Raw genomic sequence first — 22,767 nt, 5'->3', positions numbered from 1 at the left:
CTGTTTCTTTGACTCACACTATACCATAATACTTCTGTGTACTTGTGTACCTGTGTTTTCAGTTCATTTGAATCTCTTCCGATTTTATGGCAATGGTGTGGAGCCATAACTCCATCGCTTCCTCCCATGTGGAGCCTTGAATGAGGTGGGTAGAGTTAACGACATTGCTACCCAGTCCTTATTTTGCCTTCGGCTGAGTGACAGTCAGTTGAGGCTAGTCATCTGAATGACTGGTCCCTCCCACAAGATTCCAGACTTTCAGATGTAACAGAGGTGGCAGTGGGTAGCAGAATCCAGGGAGAAAGAGGTTCTCATGACACTGTAATCATGTATGAAAGTCCCTTTTATACATGTTCTATTTTTCATTTTGCTTTGTACTTAGGATATGGACTTTATTCAATCCAAACTCTACACATCATTTCTAAATTCACCTATCTAGGAGTAAAGACTTCTGAAATTATTGAAGCTGAACCTTCAATTTGACAACACAGCGTTGTTCAGCCTAATTCATCAGATCTGATAGAGCTAATTCAAGTAATTATCAAACATAATTGCCTTCAATCAATATGAATTGGTTGTTCTTTGTATGGGCTCTTGCGTAGTAAGAAGTATTGTGGTATCTTCGGAATCCCCTTTTCATAGCTCAGCTTTAATTTAACAGAATTGACGAATACTGAACAGTCTTGTAGACAAAAGCATATGGAAAGAGACATGTAAGACTATGTGACATGTGAACCCTCGCAGAAATGTTCACAGGCCAGTACAATTTCAAAGTAATTTATATTTAGTCACACACTCTCCTTTCACATAAACACCAGTGGTCCCTGTTTACTAGGAAGAGATATTATTTTCTTGCACTTGAATTACTATCCCTGTTTTGAGGGTGACCCCTTTTTAAAGTTAAGTTGACCCAAGTAGTAGAGCGGCCCATGTTCAGATTTTAGTTCCCTTACCTGGATTTTAGGAATAAATCTTGGAGAAAGAGGACTATATCATTATATATTGTTTGCCACTTTGCACTCTAATTCACGGGAAATTTCCTTTCATCCTGCCTAACTGCGAACCAAAGTAAATGACCAAAGATCCTTCCCCTTCTCACAGAGAGCGCAGCAGAGAGAGGCTATCTACTTTATGCTGTGGCACTGATCCTCCCTCGCTGGCCACCCATGCTGTGCCTTGTTACTGTATAGGACCTGCTGTACCATGGCAGGAAATTAATTGTAAGCCAAGCTCTTCCCGTAACTCATTTGAAACATTCAGCAGACCACTCCTCTCCACATTCTTGAGGACAGTTGTATTCATACCTCTGCCATGAGTGCAATGCTCTGTATTCCCCGTAGGATGTCTGCTGGCTGTGAATAGGCTGCCTCATTGCATAGGCTCAGCACACTGTCTCTGTGCATCCAGCAAGAGGAGGTTGTGGGGCAGGGGGAGAGGATGGATGCATCATTTTTTCCACGTTCATAGCTATTTGGCTGGTTGGCAACCTTCAGTCTCAAAAGACTATGGTATAAGCCTACAGCACCCGGTATTCCAAGGTGGTCTCCCATCCAAGTACTAACCAGGCCTAACCCTGCTTAGCTTCCGAGATCAGATGACATCGGGCATGTGCAGGGTAACAGTTTGCAATTGTTTAAAAATAAAGTTATATTTGCAGAAGAAAATCCAGAGAAAATAGTCCCATGATGATCTCTAAAGACAAAAGGCAGAGTGACCATGTATAATTAGGGACTAGACAGAATCGCATTAGTCATGTCCCAGTTTCTCTTTGTGCTAAGTGTCTCTGCCAAGTCTGAAAGTGGCATTTTTCCCCTCTTGATTTCTGTATAGGCTGAATATTTGCAACACACAGGGTCACTGTGTTTTTCTCTCTTTAGGCAAAAGACATTGTGACATATTTTACTGTTTATTATTTTTCTTCTGGTCAGTGAAGTTGATAAAAATTGCTATAAATATTTTCCTTAAAAATTCATTAACAAATTTCAAACTTCTTGCTAACTGTGATAGAATTCTTTGAGCACAGGTTCACTTTCTTCTTCATTTTCAGTTCTAGGGAGCACCACTAATATAATGCCATGGCCAAACATGCATTAGGATAATTTAGGAAGAAGGTTTTACACAGGCATACAAAATTGAGGGTCAGAAAAGTTTTTCCCAAACTTTATGGTGGTTTGATATGAATTTGGGGTGCCAATTCCAAAAATGGCATCCGTTTTGCCCTATCACGTCTAGTTCTGGAGATACAGTATAGCCTCATTAGTGAATGGTTCAAGCAGCTTCCTCATGAGGAAGCTGCTTGAACCATTCACTAAGAGGCTATGCCATGTCTCCAAAACTAGATGTGATAGGGCAAAACGGATGCCATTTTTTGAATCCGCACCCCAAATATACCCAGGAATTGGTGTAACGTTTAAGGAAGCAAAATGTGTGTTGGCCTGTGTTATCTGATAACAAATCAAAATATCCCACTATACACAAGGAATTAACTGCAATAGTCAAAGAATTCTAATTCATAGTTACTATGCAGTCCTAGGCAAGGGAAATTTGTAATTTTCAAACTTGGTGTGAAATTGAACTGCACTTGATCTTTCCTGAAGAATGGCTTTGCAGTTTTTCATGGTGAAACTGATGACCTTTGATTGATGGGAGTCCACCACTAAGGCTTTAGGACTGGCTGGACAAACCATAGCTGAATATCCAGAAGATGGCAGTGCTTGCCTGTGGGAATGGGTATCACATATTTTTGCCAGATTTTTCGCTGAGTAGCCACAGAACTGTTTGCCCTTTTCAGGATTTTTAATAGCATTTTCTTGCAAAAGTCTGTGTGTCAGGAAATGTCCTTTAAGGAGTCATTAATGTGCAAGCAGACAGCAGAAGTTTCACTTTTACCATCTCTACTGTTTTGCACCTTTTTTTCCCTTCAAAACTACGTTTGTTTTGAAAGTGCTAATCCCCCTTTCCTTCATTCCTGCATGATTGATCTTCACATTATTGGGAGCTTGCTTCCTTCTTGTAGAAGACAGGAGGACCAACGCCTGACAAAATCTGTGATTCATACTCTACTCAGATTTCCTGGCTTCAGATAGAGTAATCATTAGGGATGGGAAAATCCAGCGGGGCTTGACTCGAGTAGAGTCTAGAGTCACCATCCCCCACGACTCGACTCAAAAAAGAGTTGTAATGGGGGCACTTTCCGAGTCTTCCAGTCACCCTAAAGGACTTGAGCTGCCCCCCTTAAAAAACCCAGTCATGGAAAAAAATGGGACTGATGCTGGTATGTGTGTGTTGGAAAGATGGGAGGGACTGTGTGAGAGTGGGGACAGAAGCTGCAACAGGGAGAAGAGTCACGCATAGCTGCAAGTCTTTCCAGGACGGCCCGATCCTTGACACCCCTACTCAGAAGTAGTCCCGCTTCAACCAGTCATTCAATGAGGCTTTCTCCTTCCCATCAGCCATGTGGTGCAAAGCGTGATCACTATGAACTCCCTCCCCCCATCCCTGCCTCCTCCCCCTCCCTGGGCTTCTCAAGTCAATCATATGGCAAGAACCCCTCCTTGGTTCCTCGTCCTGCTCTCCCTCAGCCAATGAAAATATCAGAATGCCCATCATTTGTCCAATGATCATCAGTTCCTTCCTTCCTATCAGAGACAGGAAAAGAGAGCCCAGTGCGGCCTCTTCCCATTCACTGCAGCATCAACCCTTTTCTGCGTCCTGGTTGGAACTTCCCTGCTGCTCACCCGGTTGGACTTATGATCCCACGAGGTTTTTTATGCTGTGAAAACAGTAACCAGGCATACCCAGACACAGGCAGTCTTGAGACAGCATGCTTGGGGACGAGTGCCATGTCAGGGGGCCCTTGACCTGAGTGTATTTTAGAGTCTTCCATGCGCATGACTCACTTGAACAAGTCACCCTAAATCATGCATTTTTGCAACTCAAGTCTGAGTCACTGACTTGAGTTCCAAACCCTGGTAACCATGAAACCATGTTAATGATCTTTTCTTTAGACAGCTTGATCCTAATTTAAAACCCAACTGGAATAAACAACACTACCACTCTTAGAACAGTTTGGTGTTCTGACTTTCATCCCAGTTTGCTTTGTTACATGAGTCTTAAAATAACTCTCTAGTACTTTTGTGCAGTAGTAACAATGGCCTGAAATCAGGTATCAGACAGAATTATGACAATAGCTTTCTTCAGAAGCTGGGTACAGAGTTAACTTGAGTGTGCCAGCCAGCCCCACCCCCTGCACTGATATGCTACATAGGCCTCCCCCTATTCTCCGCAAATACATCATTTGTCTGAAGCGGCAAATTCTGTATCTGGGCACAGTTTTTCATGGAGATTATGGGGAGAGTGGCTATGAAGCATGGCTATAAAGCACCTCAATTTGGGGGAGGGGGCTAGCCAGCACATGCACATTCACCGTGTACAGTAACTTCAGAAGAGGACTTAAAAAAAAAAAAAGACAGAAGATGTATGATTTGCCTTCTGCTGTGCTGCAGCATGGACAAATTACTATACTTGAATCATCTGCATTTTATTTTATACTTTTTCTTGTCCAGACTTGTCTACATGCTGGGTGAAGTAAATTAATCTTTTTGTTGGTGTTCCTCCCTCACTTCAGAAAGTTAAGTAGAATCTCTGGTCTTGAGGTGACCTTCCAAGAAAAAACTTTGCTTATGTTACATCCCCCACCAAAAGTCCATAGTCTTACTGAAATGTGTTTTCAAATGTTAGGAAAAAAAAATTAAGGTATGTCAAACATTAATGCACCTCTTATTGGGTTATTTGGATTATGTCTTACCATTGGATAATGCCTTGATGTGTATGCATCACATAATTATGAAATTCTTGCTACTTGGTGGCACCAACTCTGCTTTAGAGCACCATAATCCTCGAAGAGATCTGTTTCTATAGTACTTATGTCCCTGGACCATTTTTGGTGTAGCCCTTGAATATACCGGTGTTACAGAAATTGAAGGCCCAAAATATTGTGAACATTTGGTGACTCTGAACTGGCTCATTTTATGTATACAGGGGGACCCCATATCTGTGGATTCCCTATCTGTGGTTTCAGTTTACCATGGATGCAGGGGGCGTCCCTGATACCTACAGATTCAGGTAATTGCGGTGGGTTCCAGAATGAAATCTCTCTGCGGATACCCGGACATGCCTGTATATCATAAATTTTTCCATTGTATTGTAGACTCCATATAGCCTCTGTGTATAACCATTTTCTTGTCACAAGTTAGAACAGTGTTTCCCAAACTTTTTAGCACTGGGACCCACTTTTTAAACTGACATTCTATTAGGACCCACCCACCTAGCTTTATGAGATTTTTAAAAAGTCTTACCTTGCCAGCAGCTCAAGCCTCAGTTTTTATTATTTTTACTATGGTGGGAGGAGTACTTTCTGGAGCATTTGTTGAGCTCCATGTTTATTGGATCAGAACCATTCTGATGGCCTTGCACTCCCCTTCACCTGGTCTTCAATAAGAGACAAGGCACAGCTGCCTACTCATGAGTAAACTCACACATGTTCAATTTCACCTTCCATAGGGATCAATACATTTTTCTTCTCAGTTTTTGGAGGGACTTCCTTCTCAAGTGTTTATGGGGGCCTGCGTTCATTGGAGCAGAACCATTCTGGTGTTTTTGCAGTCCTCTCAGCCTGCCCTTCACAGTGGGCAGAAGCATGTGTACCTACTCATGAGTAAACATGCATGTGTGACTCGGTTTCACTTTCCATAGGGCTTAATAAGTTTTTGCTTGTCAGTAATCAGCTCGACAGTTTCACAACCCACCAAATAATGAGGTTGCGACCCATTGGTGGTTCTGGACCTAGTTTGGGAATCATTGAGTTAGAAAAAAGGCACACCTGTTAGTTGAAGATGCTTCCATATAGGAATGTGCTTTGAACTTATTTTATCATTTTGGTACGAATGAGTGTCTTCTTAACAAGCTGTGCTAAGCCCTAAATGAATTTTATAATGAACAGTACCAAGGTCAAGATGAGGTATTGCTGGATACTATCAGTGTTTCTCAAACTGTGGGTCGGGACCCACTAGGTGGGTTGTGGGCCAATTTCAGGTGGGTCCCCATTCATTTCAATATTTTATTTTAATATATTAGACTTGATGCTATTATAGTATGTGACTGCATTTGGGGAAATGTTACAGATGTGTGCATTTAACAGGTTACTATGTATATGCTTTTATCAGGTTACTATGTATATGCTTTTAACAATGATAGTAAATAGAACTTACCCCTGTGTAAGTGTGTGTAGGATTTCAGCCTAGGAATGTTAAAAATTTTCCTGCTTCATGATGTCACTTCCAAACATGGCATCACTTCTGGTGGGTCCTGACAGATTCTATTTCTGAAAAGTGGGCCCCAGTGCAAAACGTTTGAGAAACACTGGCTTAGATTAAACTACTCTACATTGTTTCTGGAAAATCATATGATTTCCAAGGAAATGGAAAGCTTAGGACTTGCTTTCTGCACATGTCAAAATTTGGGGCAACACAAATGCACTACACATACTTAATTATATGTAACAAGTAAATTACTAAATGTGGTGGGTTCGATTTATTTTATAAATATGTAACATATGTATAACAGATATACACGTATAACGTAATTTTCTAAATATTTTTTCACCCACGTTTTTATCTCAATGCGATGAGAAGATTCCTTTTAACTAAAGGAAAAAAAGTCATTCAACAATAGCCTTATTAGTGTGGGAGAGGGCAGCCGGCAGACAATCCATCAATCATTCTCTCTCCTAAGCTGTTCACTAAAAACAGCTTCACTCCGAAGCAAGTGACCCCTCCCTTCCTCCAGCATGTGAAAGAATGCTAAGTGGAAATGATTATCATCTCCTCCTTTTTTTCCCCATGCTGAGGCTCCTGGTGAAGCCTTTCTATGTGCCTGGAGAGAGACTGATTATCTGCCTGATGCATTACAAAGGTCAGCAAGACTGTTTTTAAATTGCTTAGCATTTTTTAAATGGATTTGCTTTAACACAATTTTTGCAATCCACATGATCTTTGGGAATGGAACCTTTGTGAGGTGTACAACCCAATCCTATGTATGTCTACTCAGAAGTAAGTCCCATTCAAGTCAGTGGGGCTTACTCCCAGGAAAGTGTGGATAGGATTGGGCTGTCAACCTGTAAAACCTTTGGACACTCTTGTGCATCTCTTCATAGCTGGCCTGTATCAGTTGTGTTAGCTGTGCACCAGGCAATTGCTCCTAGTAATAAATAAAAGAATCTTTAAAGTGGAACCTGTGTCTTCAGTGTGAGATTTCTCCAGATCAGAACCCTAGGGGAGCAGCTGGTTCCCCAATGCTGGTTAGCCTTTCCTGTCTCAATCTCTACGATGGCTTCTGGATTTACTGACAGAGTATAGAAGGATGTCTTTAAGCAAAAAGTGAACATAAACAGGCTATTTCACTATGATATGTGTTGAGGGGTCTTCATCGTGTGGCAATTTGAAATTTTAAAAAGCAGCTTTGTTGCCTAATTGCAAGCTATACCTCTAAATCTTTTTTTTTGCTCAGGAATGGCTCATGTAGCATTAATGGTGAGGTAACATAAATAGTTAGGTATGGTCTCAGGCCTGGGTTAAGATGGAACCTCTCTGCAAAATTTAACTGGCCTTATCAAAACTCTTTAAGATTCCATTCCAAATCTTCAAATGTTTTGCCCAAGCAGAAACCATCCATTAACCCAGGGGTGTCCAAAGTTTTTGGCAGAAGGGCCACATCATCTCTCTGACACTGTGTCAGGGGCCAGGGGAAAAAATAATTAATTTACATTTAAAATTTGAATAAATTTGCATAAGTTTACATACATGACTATATTAAAGATGAACTTATATGAATGATTGAAGTTCTTGAAATAGCTCAAGGCCTGTAAAAGTCATTGCACAAAGCAAGACTGGCCTTTCCTTTGCTGCCGCTACTGCATCACAGAGTGAAACAGCAAGCAGTGGAGGGAGCCCTCATCCTACAGCTCACGCGAGAGGTCAAACAGTCGCCCTCATGCTGAGAGCAGATGCATCGGGCCAGTGCGGGCTCCAACACATCTCCAGAGGGCCAGAGGCTCATTGGAGACTGGGGGCTCCCTGAGGGCCGTGTTGAGAGGCCTCAAGGGCCGCAAGTGGCCCCAGGGCTGGGGTTTGGGCACCCCTGCATTAACCCAATTCAGGCTTCTGTGGAGAATGAATGTATCAGGACTTCTCTAGAGTGTGCCAGCTTACCACATTCCAATGTTACAACTGGGAGAAAACTGCCTTCATGTTCAACATTAGTCATTGCAGACAAACCCCTGAATTTATACAGAGTGGGGGTGATACATTCTATCTCAATTTCCTACAGCCTTCCCACCTCCTTTCTCTCCTTGGACTTGAGTAGTGAAATTACTAGTGCAAGTCTGAGGAGACCCATTGTGGAGCAGGTGACTTACAGGCTTGCCTCAGAAGCCTCCCAATCTGCCCCATGCTGGATACAGTGCACTTGTTTTTTTGTGGAAGGATAAGAATAGTCTCTAAGGCTGAGAAATGATGGTTTGCCTAAACACATGTGTGAGTTCATGTTAGAAGTGAAATTGGAACACTCTCCCAATTCTGAAAGCATAAGTAAGGCTGAGTGGTATCCCTAAACTATGCTGCATAATTGTTCTGAGATTCTGACATCACCTTGGGTCCAGTCCAATTCTGGTAGGACTTTCAGATTTTGGAATTTTAGAGTGGATATTGTTCATGTGCCCTTAGTTGGGAAGAAAGAGAGGGAGAGAAATACCAACATTAATTCACAAAAGCACTTTTTTTAGCACCAGTTTTTAAAAGTTCAACATGATTTATAAAATACTTTTGCATTGTGTGGTATACTGTTCCAAAAATGCACAATTAAAATTTTTTTAAGGTAGTGTCTTGTGGAGGGAGAATTTATTAATTAAAAGCCAAATCCTATCCCGTCACTTCATAGCAACGCTAGTGGTGGGCTTGCTTCATGCTATGGGGGGCAGTTAGTAAAATTTTTCTTTTTTACTTAAACTCCCCATAGACTTGCCTATGCAAGTTTATGCATCTGTACTCCAAAGTACAGATGGCCCAATCCTATCCAATTTTCCAGGGCTGATGCAGCTGCAATGCAGCCCCAAGGTAAGGGAACAAGTGTTCTCTTACCTTGAGGAGGCTCCATGACACCCCCCTCATTGCAGGATGCAGCTCACGCCCAATCAGCATGGCTGTATCAGTGCTGGAAAGATGGATAGGATTGGGCCCTAAGTTTCATTGAATTCAGTTTGTACAGCTGAGGTTCAAATCCTCACTGACTTTCCCACACTGACACAGCTGTGCCAATGGGGTGTGTGCTGCATCCTGCAGCTGCGGGACAGTCACAGTAGCCATACCTTGGCGTTGCATTGCCCTTACCTTAGTGCTGGAAAGTTGGTTAGGATTGTGCCCTGAGTCACTATGTGGCTTCTTTATGCAGCATTAACAATTTGAAGCAGGGGGGGGGGGTGCGGACTTTTCCCATATAATTGCAAATAGTGTATCTCTAAATTGGCCTGCTTTACTTAGGAACAATTTGTGTATTTAGGATATTAATATTTAAGCATAAAAGGATACATCCATCTGTTGCTTTTATTCAGTGGCAAATTTTATAATCATAAACAGTGCATTTTTATTGCTTTTCCACAAAAATAAATGTAACCTTCATTTCAGTAAACTTAATGATGCTAAACCGCACACAATACCACTAGCCTCCGAGCACTGCTTGCCTTGGTTCATTAAGTAGAGCAGACAAAGTGTTTCCTAGCATCTTCAGTGACATACTACTGTATTTGTAGGGAACGAATAAGCTTCCAGCTTCTAGCTGCACTTTGTGATAAATGCATTAGTCTAACTGGCAAATTCCATCTTAAGGACTGAAACTAAGCCATTTCTGTAAAATATTTTCAGTGAAATGGTTTCCTTTGTTGACTGGGTGAAACAATCAAGTCACTAAGATTTGTTAAGCCAAAACTTTCTGACATTCATATGATCTGATCAGCTAAGTCAACAGATAAGCATTATTTGGTTTAAAATTAAGGCCGCAAACATTAAAGACACAATCCTGAGCGCCACTTCGGCCAGCACAAGTTCCTTGCCGTAAAGCACTTTCACACCACTTTTCGGGGAGATAGGCCGGCACACAGACATGCACCAGCCACGCCGTGCCGATGCAAGCCCCAGGCTGGGTGAGTTTGCATCGGCCAAGCTCAGCCGATGCAGGGGACTAGGGTGTGTGTGTGGGGAACACAGGGAGGAGGCAGGAGGGAGACATTTCAGGGCAGGGGGCAGGCAGTGGGCATTCCCTGGGGTGGGCAGGGAGCGGGAGGCCTGGGGCAGTCCGGGCTGCTTGGAAGTGGCGCAGATCCGAGTAGATCTACTGGGGTTGCTGCAGCTCTCCCTAGGGTAAGGTGAAAAGTTTCCCCTTGCTTCGGGCCAAGTCTCAGACAGCCCCAAACTGGTTCTGGATACAGCACAGGCCTGCTGCCCTGCCTGTTCCAGTGCAAATTAGGATTGGGCTGTAAGTGATTTAATAGGTACATTCATCAAATATCTCAAGCCTCAAAATGCAAAATAAGCTGAAATGGACACAGAAGCTCCTCTAAAAATACATTCATTTTCAGTAGAAAAGAATTTTCTTGCATCATAAATTCCCGTTTGATCCATAATTCTTTTTTTTCATGGAAATTTTTTTTACCATGACTAGGTTCAATATTGTTGTGTGTGTAACCTGTCCTTTTTGTGCCAGCTGTTTTCCAAAGATTTGATATGTCCCCTCACCAGCAGCAGAGATATGAAAACCAGTGTTGAATCTGATTGGGCTGCTCAGCAACTAACACTAAAGCTTTAATTACAAGATACAGTCAACCATAAGCACAACATGATGTACATGCACTCATTACTTGCTGGTGGTGAGACTGAAGTATAAAGAATGTGAGTTCTTTGTTTCTCATTTAGCTAGTTGTGCAAATCCGTTCCGGATTGTACCAGTTAGTTTAGAATCCAGTGACCCAGAACCATTACCCATGTTGTGAGAAATGCTGTTCTTAGTAGCAATGTTTAAGTAGCCCATCCCCATAGGAACATAGAGGATGTTTTGTGGGGTGATCTCATCAAAGGTCTTTGTTTTGTCTCTTGACAATCCTTGACTGCTTGTCCCAGTTTTAAATGGTGTTTTGCACCCTGCCAAAGGTGCAGCAACAAACCCTCCATTAGCTCTGGAGGCCAGGACCCCCATTAACTGAGGTCTCTTGCTGAGGTTTAGCTTAAAGTCTGTAAGGCAGCTACGGTTCTTCTTTTGTCACTGATATCTTTGTTTATTCCAAGTCAGTTAGATCCTGGGATATGGCTTTCGTTCCTGTGTTCAGGTGTTGCTGAGCAAGCAAGTTGTGGCCAGTCATGCAAGTGTCCAAGAAATAAAGGCAAGACAAGGCTTATCTCAAGCCAGCAACCTGGAATGGGGGAGGGGGGCATACCTTGATGAACCAAAGTGTGGCCTTCTTTGAGGTCTGTGGAACCGGAGGCCTTTTGCTATGAGCCACTTTCAAATGCCATGAAACTGGCCTAGGTTATGCTTTCCTGGTAGGCACCTGGCACCACATTTACATGTATACAAACATGTCTGCATAAAATACAAAGATAAAGCTTTGTCAGGGAACAGGACTGTGAAGACTGATTTCCATGTGATTTTGCATGGAAATCTTACATGCAAATAAATAAATAAATAAAGCAATAGAAGCTCTCTAATTTGAAGATCAATTTAATGCTTTAAAAATGCAACAGTTTCTGTTTTCCGGAGCGGAAAATGTGCAAACCGACTCTGTTTTCAGTGGGTTTTTTTCATATTCCCTTTTAATTGCTTTTGTCTCCTATGCTTCCAAGTTTGGTAACATTAGTTTTGCTTAAAAATAAAGCATTGACACCACCTTGTTCTGAGCTGTTGCACTTTCAGTTGTTGGTTGCTGTTTAATAGATGATACGATTGTATTTGTCAGGAAGTGGGATTGAATAAATATTTCTTCTAGCAAATGAGCAAACAAGAAGGCAGAAAATCCTTCTTTGTTCTTTATAAGAAAAACAAACAAAAATTATAGAGTCAGATTTAATTAATTATGTTATTGAGGGATCAACCCTATCCAACTTTCCAGAGCCTATGTAGCTGCAGTGCAACTCCAGGGTAATGGAGCAAATATTCCCTTGAGGAGGCCTCTGTGACTGCACCCCCACTGCAGAATGCAGCGCATGCCGCATTGGCATGGCCGCATTAGTGCTGGAAAGTTGGATAGGATTGGGCCCTCAGTCTGATCAAGTGCAAATGGGCATTTCTGACAAGCTGACATAAAGTTGGGAGCATGAAGCTTGGGAAAATCCATTGCTTACGGATAATGGTGCAGATGTTTTAGGTTACACAAAAAGGACATTTTAAGAAGGATACAATGTCTTATAAAATGAATGCTAGAAGCCTCAGAACCAAAACGGTGGGTCTGGAGTGTTTGGAGTTAGCAGAGAACAGTTATAGTATTTTTATTTTGTATTTATTTTAAAACATTTCTATCATGCCTTTCTCTTTAAAAGGGAAAGAATCAGTGTTTGAAAAACAATAAATAAAACACAATGCAATATAAACAAGAATTACAAAAAAAAAGATTGTAGACATTTTTTGGATGTTAAATTTGCTGTAAACAGTGCTAATTAATTATCATAAGGTTAATTTCATATGCAAGACGTTGATAGTTTCTTGGTCCTTGTAATTGCTAGGTTCATGTAAGCCACTAAACAGCATCTTTAATGACACAAGGTGTTTCCTGATGGATGTTACCAAAAAAATCAGCTAGAAAAGATTTCAGTCTGACCCTGTCACTTGATGGGATGAATTTTCACTAAAATATAACTTTTTGGAACACAAGAAGGCATTCTCTCTGAATATCCTGAGAAACTACACAATTTATTTCCTGTACATGTTACTATTTATTAATTGTAAAGGGGGGAAATAGAATTTTCCTCTTTAATTGAGAGTTCTAAGAAGAAGCAGTTGTGGACACCCCCCCCCCCAACACACTACCTCCCACCCCAGGGATACTTACCCAGCTTCATACGGAGCCTTGCGCAATGTTCCTGGTGTTCTGAAAGCCTTCTGAGGTTACTGGAAGTGCCAATAACAGTACTTCCAGTTTTCCCGACTAAAACCAGAACTTTGGTTTAAGGGTATTCTGGAGGCCTCGGAAGGGTTTTGGAGCATCTGCAGATGCATTCTTTCGCGTGTTCAGGGGGAAGGGAGGGGTCGCTTGCCTAGGTGTGAGGCTGTTGTAAGTGCCTGGAGAGAGAATGATTGATGGATTGTCTGCCAGCTGCCCTCTCCCCCATTAACGAGGCTGTTGTTAAACATCTTTTTTCCTTTGATTTAAAGGGCTCTTCTCATCTTTATATCCCCTGTACAGTGCTTACAAAAACAGAAGATAAATATAACCAGGCAAGAAAGATTATTTCAAATTTCAAATGATTTCATATAAGGAGATTCCTACTTTTCCTGTCAAATGTGGTTGTAAGAAAAGTCCTCTCATTGGGCTTAATTCTTGTTCATAATTCATCACATAATTCATGTTTTCTGACTTTCACATTAACGTTTCCTTTGTCACATTCCAAAATGGTGTCACTGTTACTCAAGCATGTTTGCTTTGGAGGATCAATTACTGCTACCTTACCCTAATTTCCATACTGCTTTCTGTTCAGCCACAAAAAAAAGAAAAAGAAAGCAAATGGATATCTTCTTGCTACGTGTTTAGATAATGAAATGTTTGCCAAAGAGTTTATTTAAAACAGATATTATATGATCATATATCTTTCCCCATCTTTTCCCTTCCTTGAACACAATAACCCCCATGGAACGTTGTTCGGTGCTCAGGTAGTTTAAATATGAGAGCCGTATCCAATTACTGTGTGTCCACAGGGGTAAGCTCTTCACTAAGACATTTTATTACACTCGATAGAGTGAAATTTCACCAGGGATTCTACTGTTTATCCCACATTAGGCATTTGTTATATTATCAAATGCCACATGTATCCTAAAGAAGCAAATTCTTCTTCTCTGCAGTGCCTTCTACATGTTTATCACAAGCATATTTAAAAGCACAAAAATAAAAGGCAGGTGTACACGTAGAAGGTATACACTGGTTTATTAGACAGATTCATTAAAAAAATACTACAAGTAAAACAATAACACCATCTTCATTTTGCATCTGTTGGGATTTTGTTTATTCCTTTAGCTCCTAAGGAAGCCCAAACATGCTCATCATGACCACTAAAATGTCTCTTCCCAAATTACCAGTAATCATTATAGGGTTTTGCTGGTGGTAAGTATGTGATAGTTGTTCTAGTACATCTATCTCTTTGTCACCCCTCTAATGTTGTTTTCTCCCCAGGGTAGTTTGTGTACACTCTACTCCATCACCCAGAGTCAGTGACCAATGCATTTTGATTGTATGTACAGCTCTGCAAGTTGGTTTGCAGAGATGTGTTGATGTCCACACCCATCAAACCCAGGTGCCAGATGTGGCCCACGGTGAGCCTCTGTCTGGCCTTTTACAGCATGTGCCCCATACAGTAAGGCAATTTGGTGGCTGGATAAGGCAGACCTACCAGACTACTGCTGTGTGTAAGCAAATGTAAGTATACCTGTCAGACTATGGGGCAAGGACCAATCAGAGAAAAGTGCTGAGTCATTGCACAGAACAAGGAGAGTTGGGAAAAGCTGATGCACTCCCCACCCAGGATGATGCAATGACATTCCTCAGTGATGAGGTCATGGCCTTTCCCATTGGCTGACAGGAGTATAAATGTCCAACAAGCACACTCCACTGTGTGAGTTGTAGGAATGAGTTGCTCCTACAGTATCTCTGCTGGACTGATACCTGATTTGCTGACTATTTGGACAGTTTGCTGGACTGCCTCTGCTTGCCGATTTCTGGAACTGCCTTCTACTTATAAATACTGCCTGTAAATAGACTCTGGTGTTGGTACTTCCCTGGGTCTTGCCTCCTTTTTTTGGCGTTCTTCCCTGTGCTCTGAGCATCACACACTGCAGCTGCTGGTTTGTGCTTCTGCTATCTCTGTGTTTTGCCCAATTATCTCTAACAGGCCCGTGACCAGTCACTGGTTCCCTGAGCGCCTCTGGCCCATATGACTGAACATAACCAGAGCTGTGCTCTGGTCACATCCAGAAGGTGTACTGAGGGCCAGGGAGACTGTGCACAGCCTCCCTGGCCATCAGAATGTCTCCTAAAGACCTAAAAACATCACTTCCTGGTTTTCCCAAAAAACCAGAAGCAACATTTTGTGCCCTCTGAAGGCCTTAGAAGGCTTTCTGTGGGTCAGAGAGGCCTCCTTGGTCCTCCGAACACGCTCTGGGTATTTCCTGTGGTGTGCTGGTTCTGAGGTATTTACACCTACATATTTAAGTAAGCTGCTTGTGGGGTGGGAGAACGGGTCCATTTGAGTGTGTGTATTTCTGTGGTGTGTGTTGGTGCTTGGAGAAATCCTGGAACTTTGAGTCCATTCATTCATTCATTCATTCATATAAGGGCACAATCCTGAGGCGTCCTTGGGCCGCATGACTCTGGTTGATGCAAGACTTTGGGGTGGGCAGGGAAGAGGTGGGGGAAGAGGAGAGAGGGAGACGTTCCGGGGCAGGGGGAGGACAGGTGGTGGGTGGCCATGGGAGCAGGTGGGAAGAGAGCGGGAGGTTGGGCTGGGACCCCGCAGTTATGCCAGATCCCAACCCTGTTCCCCAAGCAGTGTGGAGCAGCTTCAAGCTGCTCTGCTCTCCTTCGACTTGTGCCACCTCAGGAGGTGGCGCAAGTTTGAGGAGACCCATAGGGGCTGCAGTGGTTTACCCAGGGGTAAGGGGAAGAGTTTTCCCTTACCTTCGGCTGAGTCACTGTAGTGTCCTTTCTTGTGCTGGATACAGCGCAAACCTCCTGGCTTGCCTGTTCCAGCGCAAGGTAGGATTGCACCCTAAGTTCCATTTCCAACATATTTATTTACATTTTATACTTAACATTTATTTTTTTCTAGCCCTCAACACTGTGCCGGATATTTGATGTGGCCGTCTGGCCGAAAAGTTTGGAGACCCCTGATGTAAGACATCAGGTACATGTGTGTCCTCAAATGAAGACCTCTAGCAGCCAGTCTCTTGCATCTACTGTGCTACCAAGGTAGCTTGCAGGGACTATCTGATGTGAAACATGTTGCTCTAAAGAGTGCCCCCCCCAACAGGCCAGAATGGAACCCGCAACTACACAGAGAGAAGCCAATAGGAACCCTGCTGAGAACTTTCCTACACTTGGTTCCCAAGTTAGATTGATCATACCAATCAACCACACAGAGCTAACTGGCAAATATTTTGCTACTGCCAGTAGTAATAGCTATAATAATAATAGAATAACTCTAGTTCATTTGAAGTGCCTCACATTATCTCAGCAACATCTTTTTGCACTAAGCTGTAAACAGTTAAACAGTAATATGAGGTTCAAGCCCCAGCAGTATTGGGATGGATGGAGTGCTAAAGTAGATTTATTAGAAAATGAATCCAAAAACTGTCAAATTTCAGCTGAGATTACACAGGCCTACAAAACTGAGTGTCAGAAAAGTTTTTCCCAAACTTTATGGTGGTTTGATATGAATTTGGGGTGCTGATTCCAAAAATGGCATCCGTTTTGCCCTATCACATCTAGTTTTGGAGATGTAGTATACCTCATTAGTGAATGGTTCAAGCAGCTTCTTCATGAGGAAGCTGCTTGAACCATTCACTAAAGAGGCTATGCCGTGTCTCCAAAACCAGACGTGAAAGGGCAAAATGGATGCCATTTTTGGGATCAGCACCCAAATATACCCAGGAATTGGTGTAATGTTTAAGGAAGCAAAATGTGTGTTGGCCTGTGTTATTTTCCACATTTTTATACCACCCTTCCTCCAAGGAGCTTGAGGTGGTGAACCTAGTTCCTTCCCTCCTTTTGTCCCCACATCGACTCTGTGAGGTAGCTGAGAGAGAGTGACTGGCCCAAGGTCACCCAGGAAGTTTTATGGTTAAGAGAGATTCGAACCTGGCTCTTCCAGGTCTAAGTCCAACTCCCAAACCATTACACCATCCTGGCTTTCTTCTGGACAAAGAAATTTGTCCAGAAGATGGCTGAAGTGAGAGTGGCATTCAAGAAGATAAGCAAGCTAGTAGGAGTTGACAGACTGGGGGTGGGTGGGTTAGGAGGTAGCCTCACCACCTTCAAGTGTTTGCCTGCAGAGAGACATGCTGAATATGGGTAGAGTAGGGGGAGTAACTAGTGCTGCTTCATCAGTGGGGGTGGGATTAGTGAGTACATTCCCAAAAAAAGCCCCTCATGTCTTCCATCTACGGGAAAGGAAATGTCTGAAGTAGCTCAAGTGATCTTCAATTCTGGTTCATAACTTAGGAACCTTCAGACCAGCTTAGGTACTATGCTAGTTCAAGGTTCAATAAATAAAAAGGAACATAAACTGTGGCAAAAGAAATGTAAGAAGGTGATATGGGAGGCCAAGCGAGACTATGAGGAACGCATGGCCAGCAACATTAAGGGGAACAATAAAAGCTTCTTCAAATATGTTAGAAGCAGGAAACCCGCCAGAGAAGCGGTTGGCCCTCTGGATGGTGAGGAAGGGAAAGGGGAGATAAAAGGAGACTTAGAGATGGCAGAGAAATTAAATGAGTTCTTTGCATCTGTCTTCACCGCAGAAGACCTCGGGCAGATACCGCTGCCCGAACGGCCCCTCCTAACCGAGGAGTTAAGTCAGATAGAGGTTAAAAGAGAAGATGTTTCAGACCTCATTGATAAATTAAAGATCAATAAGTCACCGGGCCCTGATGGCATCCACCCAAGGGTTATTAAGGAATTGAAGAATGAAGTTGCAGATCTCTTGACTAAGGTATGCAACTTGTCCCTCAAAACGGCCACGGTACCAGAAGATTGGAGGATAGCAAATGTCACGCCTATTTTTAAAAAGGGAAAGAGGGGGGACCCGGGAAACTATAGGCCGGTCAGCCTAACATCCATACCGGGTAAGATGGTGGAATGCCTCATCAAAGATAGGATCTCAAAACACATAGACGAACAGGCCTTGCTGAGGGAGAGTCAGCATGGCTTCTGTAAGGGTAAGTCTTGCCTCACAAACCTTATAGAATTCTTTGAAAAGGTCAACAGGCATGTGGATGCGGGAGAACCCGTGGACATTATATATCTGGACTTTCAGAAGGCGTTTGACACGGTCCCTCACCAAAGGCTACTGAAAAAACTCCACAGTCAGGGAATTAGAGGACAGGTCCTCTCGTGGATTGAGAACTGGTTGGAGGCCAGGAAGCAGAGAGTGGGTGTCAATGGGCAATTTTCACAATGGAGAGAGGTGAAAAGCGGTGTGCCCCAAGGATCTGTCCTGGGACCGGTGCTTTTCAACCTCTTCATAAATGACCTGGAGACAGGGTTGAGCAGTGAAGTGGCTAAGTTTGCAGACGACACCAAACTTTTCCGAATGGTAAAGACCAGAAGTGATTGTGAGGAGCTCCAGAAGGATCTCTCCAGACTGGCAGAATGGGCAGCAAAATGGCAGATGCGCTTCAATGTCAGTAAGTGTAAAGTCATGCACATTGGGGCAAAAAATCAAAACTTTAGATATAGGCTGATGGGTTCTGAGCTCTCTGTGACAGATCAGGAGAGAGATCTTGGGGTGGTGGTGGACAGGTCGATGAAAGTGTCGACCCAATGTGCGGCGGCAGTGAAGAAGCCCAATTCTATGCTTGGGATCATTAGGAAGGGTATTGAGAACAAAATGGCTAGTATTATAATGCCGTTGTACAAATCGATGGTAAGGCCACACCTGGAATATTGTGTCCAGTTCTGGTCGCCGCATCTCAAAAAAGACATAGTGGAAATGGAAAAGGTGCAAAAGAGAGCGACTAAGATGATTACGGGGCTGGGGCACCTTCCTTATGAGGAAAGGCTACGGCGTTTGGGCCTCTTCAGCCTAGAAAAGAGACGCTTGAGGGGGGACATGATTGAGACATACAAAATTATGCAGGGGATGGACAGAGTGGATAGGGAGATGCTCTTTACACTCTCACATAATACCAGAACCAGGGGACATCCACTAAAATTGAGTGTTGGGCGGGTTAGGACAGACAAAAGAAAATATTTCTTTACTCAGCGCGTGGTCGGTCTATGGAACTCCTTGCCACAGGATGTGGTGCTGGCGTCTAGCCTAGACGCCTTTAAAAGGGGATTGGACGAGTTTCTGGAGGAAAAATCCATTATGGGGTACAAGCCATGATGAGTATGTGCAACCTCCTGATTTTAGGAATGGGTTAAGTCAGAATGCCAGATGTAGGGGAGGGCACCAGGATGAGGTCTCTTGTTATCTGGTGTGCTCCCTGGGGCATTTGGTGGGCCGCTGTGAGATACAGGAAGCTGGACTAGATGGGCCTATGGCCTGATCCAGTGGGGCTGTTCTTATGTTCTTATGTTCTTAAGGTTTGTAGGATATTTGTTTGGGGGAGGAAGGATGGATGGAAAAGAAGGATCACATCTGAATGAGTGCCTGTCATCTTCCTCCTATGTTTTTGCTTATGCCAAATATAGAAAACAAAAATTATATGGCAGTTGTATGCAGTCATTAACCAGGAATAAACAGGGATCAAGCACCTCAGGACTCAGCAAAAGAGCCTTGTAGACCTAACTTTCTTCTGTATTCTCCTGTGGCAAAGGAGGAAATTTCAGAAAATTTGAGCTGGTGTGCTAACAGCACAGCCCAGGTCCTGGGAATTTCACAATTCCAAGAGCCAAGGCTGTGGCATCCCTGGTTTGCAGCTTCATGGCCCAATCCTATCCCCCATTTGCGCCAGGGGAACACACGCTCTACTGGTTCATGCTGATGCAGACATGCCATAAATTACATTGAAACAGTGCACCAGTTCGGAGTGCTGGCAGGAAAGCCTGTGCAGTCCCGTCGGTGCAAGTGCAAGGAGTGGTATGCACATAAAAAAGTAAATCAGCACGGATGGCAGAATGGGGTGGGAGATGGCAAGGAGGACTGAGGTGGGTGGATCAGGCCCAGGAGGGGGTAGGATCTGTGTCAGTGACATACACTGTATCCTATTCTCTTTCCTGGACCCAATCTGCCAACATGGGGCAATATGGACTTGCAACGGCTATTTAGCAGGTGCAGATCCAGGTTGCCCCATTGCAACTGCTGGGGCTTTCTCTGGGGAAAGGGGATGAATGTTCTCTTACCTCACAGATACCTCCACCATGCAAAATTCCTCCACAGGATGCTGCACAAGCTGTGCTGGCACCACTGTATCAGTGTGGGACAACTTGGATAGGATTGAGCTGCCCGTATTTTAGTGGTCCAACGTTCTCTGCTTGTTATGAAAGAAAGTGCCCATGAGCCTCTTGAAATTTCTCTTCTCCCTTCCTCCTGGTGGTTTCTCTCTTTGTTCCTTCTACTTATACCAGTTGTTGAAAGGAGGGTTTGGGGTCTCACTGCAGCTTAGGTTTCCTGGACATAGATAATCCTACTCTGGAAATGTGAAACTTGAATCTCTGCACAGTATTTGGATTACTTAGTTTTAAATCATCATGTTTTTATGGTGGTTTCATTTTTAAGAAGCCACCCTAGTGTCTAATCAAGCAAGACTATTATTTCATTAAATGTGAAATTAGAGTAGTCTGTTAATGGTTGTTGTGTACAAAATGTGACAACTGACCATATTTTCTGTGTCTAAATCACTTAATAGGTTTACAGACTTTCTTTGGTCTTCCATTAACAGCGAGACTTTTGCTGGCTGGAGTGTGGTGAGTTTAATTATTTAGTGGCTCAGTAGTAACACACAACCCCCACAAAAGCCAAATGATCGTATACAGCAACAAATGAACACCATAATCTTAACAAGATTATCATAATAAAGAGTCATCAGAGAAATTAAAATTATCTACTTTAATTACAAAATTATAACCCCATTAACTCCTACGCGTCAGAAGTGGGAATTAGGGAATAGGAATGAGGAACCTGTCGATGGCTATTAAAAACTCTAGAGCATATTGGAGAGGTGAGGGGGGAGGAATCCCAGAGTGGACTCAACTTTCTCAGGTAATGCATTTTGTAGTCTGTTTGCCCTAGATTACCATTTCCAATATGAAATGATGGAAATGAAGGCTCTTGCCCATCTCCTTCCTTAGATTTTTGCATGTACCAGTGTAAGTGAAGTACAGTTGGACCACTGGCAATTTGAAAGGCAGGTTGTTATCGAAATATGTCTGAAGCTGTGAATTAATTATAACCTAAATAAGTAATTAGAAAAAAGTGTTGTCAGTCATGTATCATTTATAGAGAGTACTTGCCAAAATTTTTGTAACACAACAACATTAATATGAAAAAGGAGAAAATTCAAAAAGTCTTACTGTAGAAGTGGATTTATGACAAGTGTTTTAATAGTATAGAGACACAACTTTCCCTTTTTACTCCCCATACACAGACAGGGAGAGAGAATATGTACCTCCATAACACAGCCTTTAAGTTTGTTCACATTTACCCAGCAGACACCCGGATATAAATTAATCTCAGAGATAAGACAAGGGCAGGTTTTTGAGCCAAAGATCATGGAATTTTCTATGACCATTGGATAAGTTTGGGGGGGGGGGGTTTAAGGGGTGCCTGACTATAATTTTGTCTGATTTAACCTGATGCCAGATCCTGAAAAATAACCTACCAGTAATTGTTACCTAAGAACTCTATGGTCTCTAAATCATTAAAAATATAGTTAACGATCCTAAGATACATTTTTACTCTTTAACTTTTTTAATTCTGATCTTCACAACCTTTGTGTTAACACTGTCAGAATAAGTGGACTGTAAACAACATACCAGTAGAACCATTAATCAAATTCTTCTTTAAGGTGCCTGGTGTGTTAAGCCAGAGGCTCTACATAGACAACTTAAAACACATAACTGGGAGTCTGCAATTCAATTCACAGTGGAGAGACAAGCAACACGAAAGTTGCTTGAGCATGAGCAAGTGCAGTTACAAATAGTTGCAACCCTATGTACTCAGAAGGAGACCCATTGCTTTCCATGGGTGTTATTCTTAAGTAATAGTGCAGTGAATTGTAGCCTGGCTCTTTGTTCCAGATGGAAACAAGAATAGCATCCTGGTGTTTGCTAACCAGACCTCTGCCAAACATTTGCAAATTGAAAGAAGACTGCAGAAGGGTCTGCCAAAGAAAATGAGACTTGCTTGATTTACATGGAAGCCTCGAGTCCTGGCTTGCTTTTTTCCTCAGGAGGAGAATAAAAGGTTAACTTTGGCTGCAGGTGCCTTGAAACCTGGTCCAAAGAGATTGATTGGCCTGTCATTATCTCTGCCTCAAGATGTGCCTGAAAGAATCCTGATTTCTAAGTGACCTCGCAGATAAGGCAAGGAGGTGATTTACACTTGATTTATTGGCAGAAATTTCTCGCCTTATAGACGATTATCTATGGTAGTTTACTTGTAAAATGAAACAATAGGCACTGCAGAATTGCTAACTGGTATTTAGAGAGGGTTGCAGACTCAGATATTTTCACTCTCTGTCCAGGAGTGCCCATGGATTCAAGGTGCCCCAACTTCCTAGTTGCAGAACTAATGATATTGG

The 22,767-nt window shown here is 42.7% G+C and overlaps 1 pseudogene; it reads right to left on the bottom strand.

Annotated features, from left to right (window-relative positions):
- Positions 1-1,513: 1,513 nt before the first annotated feature.
- Positions 1,514-1,627, bottom strand: LOC136646748 (5S ribosomal RNA; annotated as a pseudogene).
- Positions 1,628-22,767: the final 21,140 nt, after the last annotated feature.

Source organism: Tiliqua scincoides, chromosome 3 (assembly GCF_035046505.1).
Source record: "Tiliqua scincoides isolate rTilSci1 chromosome 3, rTilSci1.hap2, whole genome shotgun sequence".
NCBI lineage: Eukaryota > Metazoa > Chordata > Lepidosauria > Squamata > Scincidae > Tiliqua > Tiliqua scincoides.
Note: the sequence above shows the minus strand (reverse complement) of the source record. Positions and strands in the feature narration are given on the sequence as shown.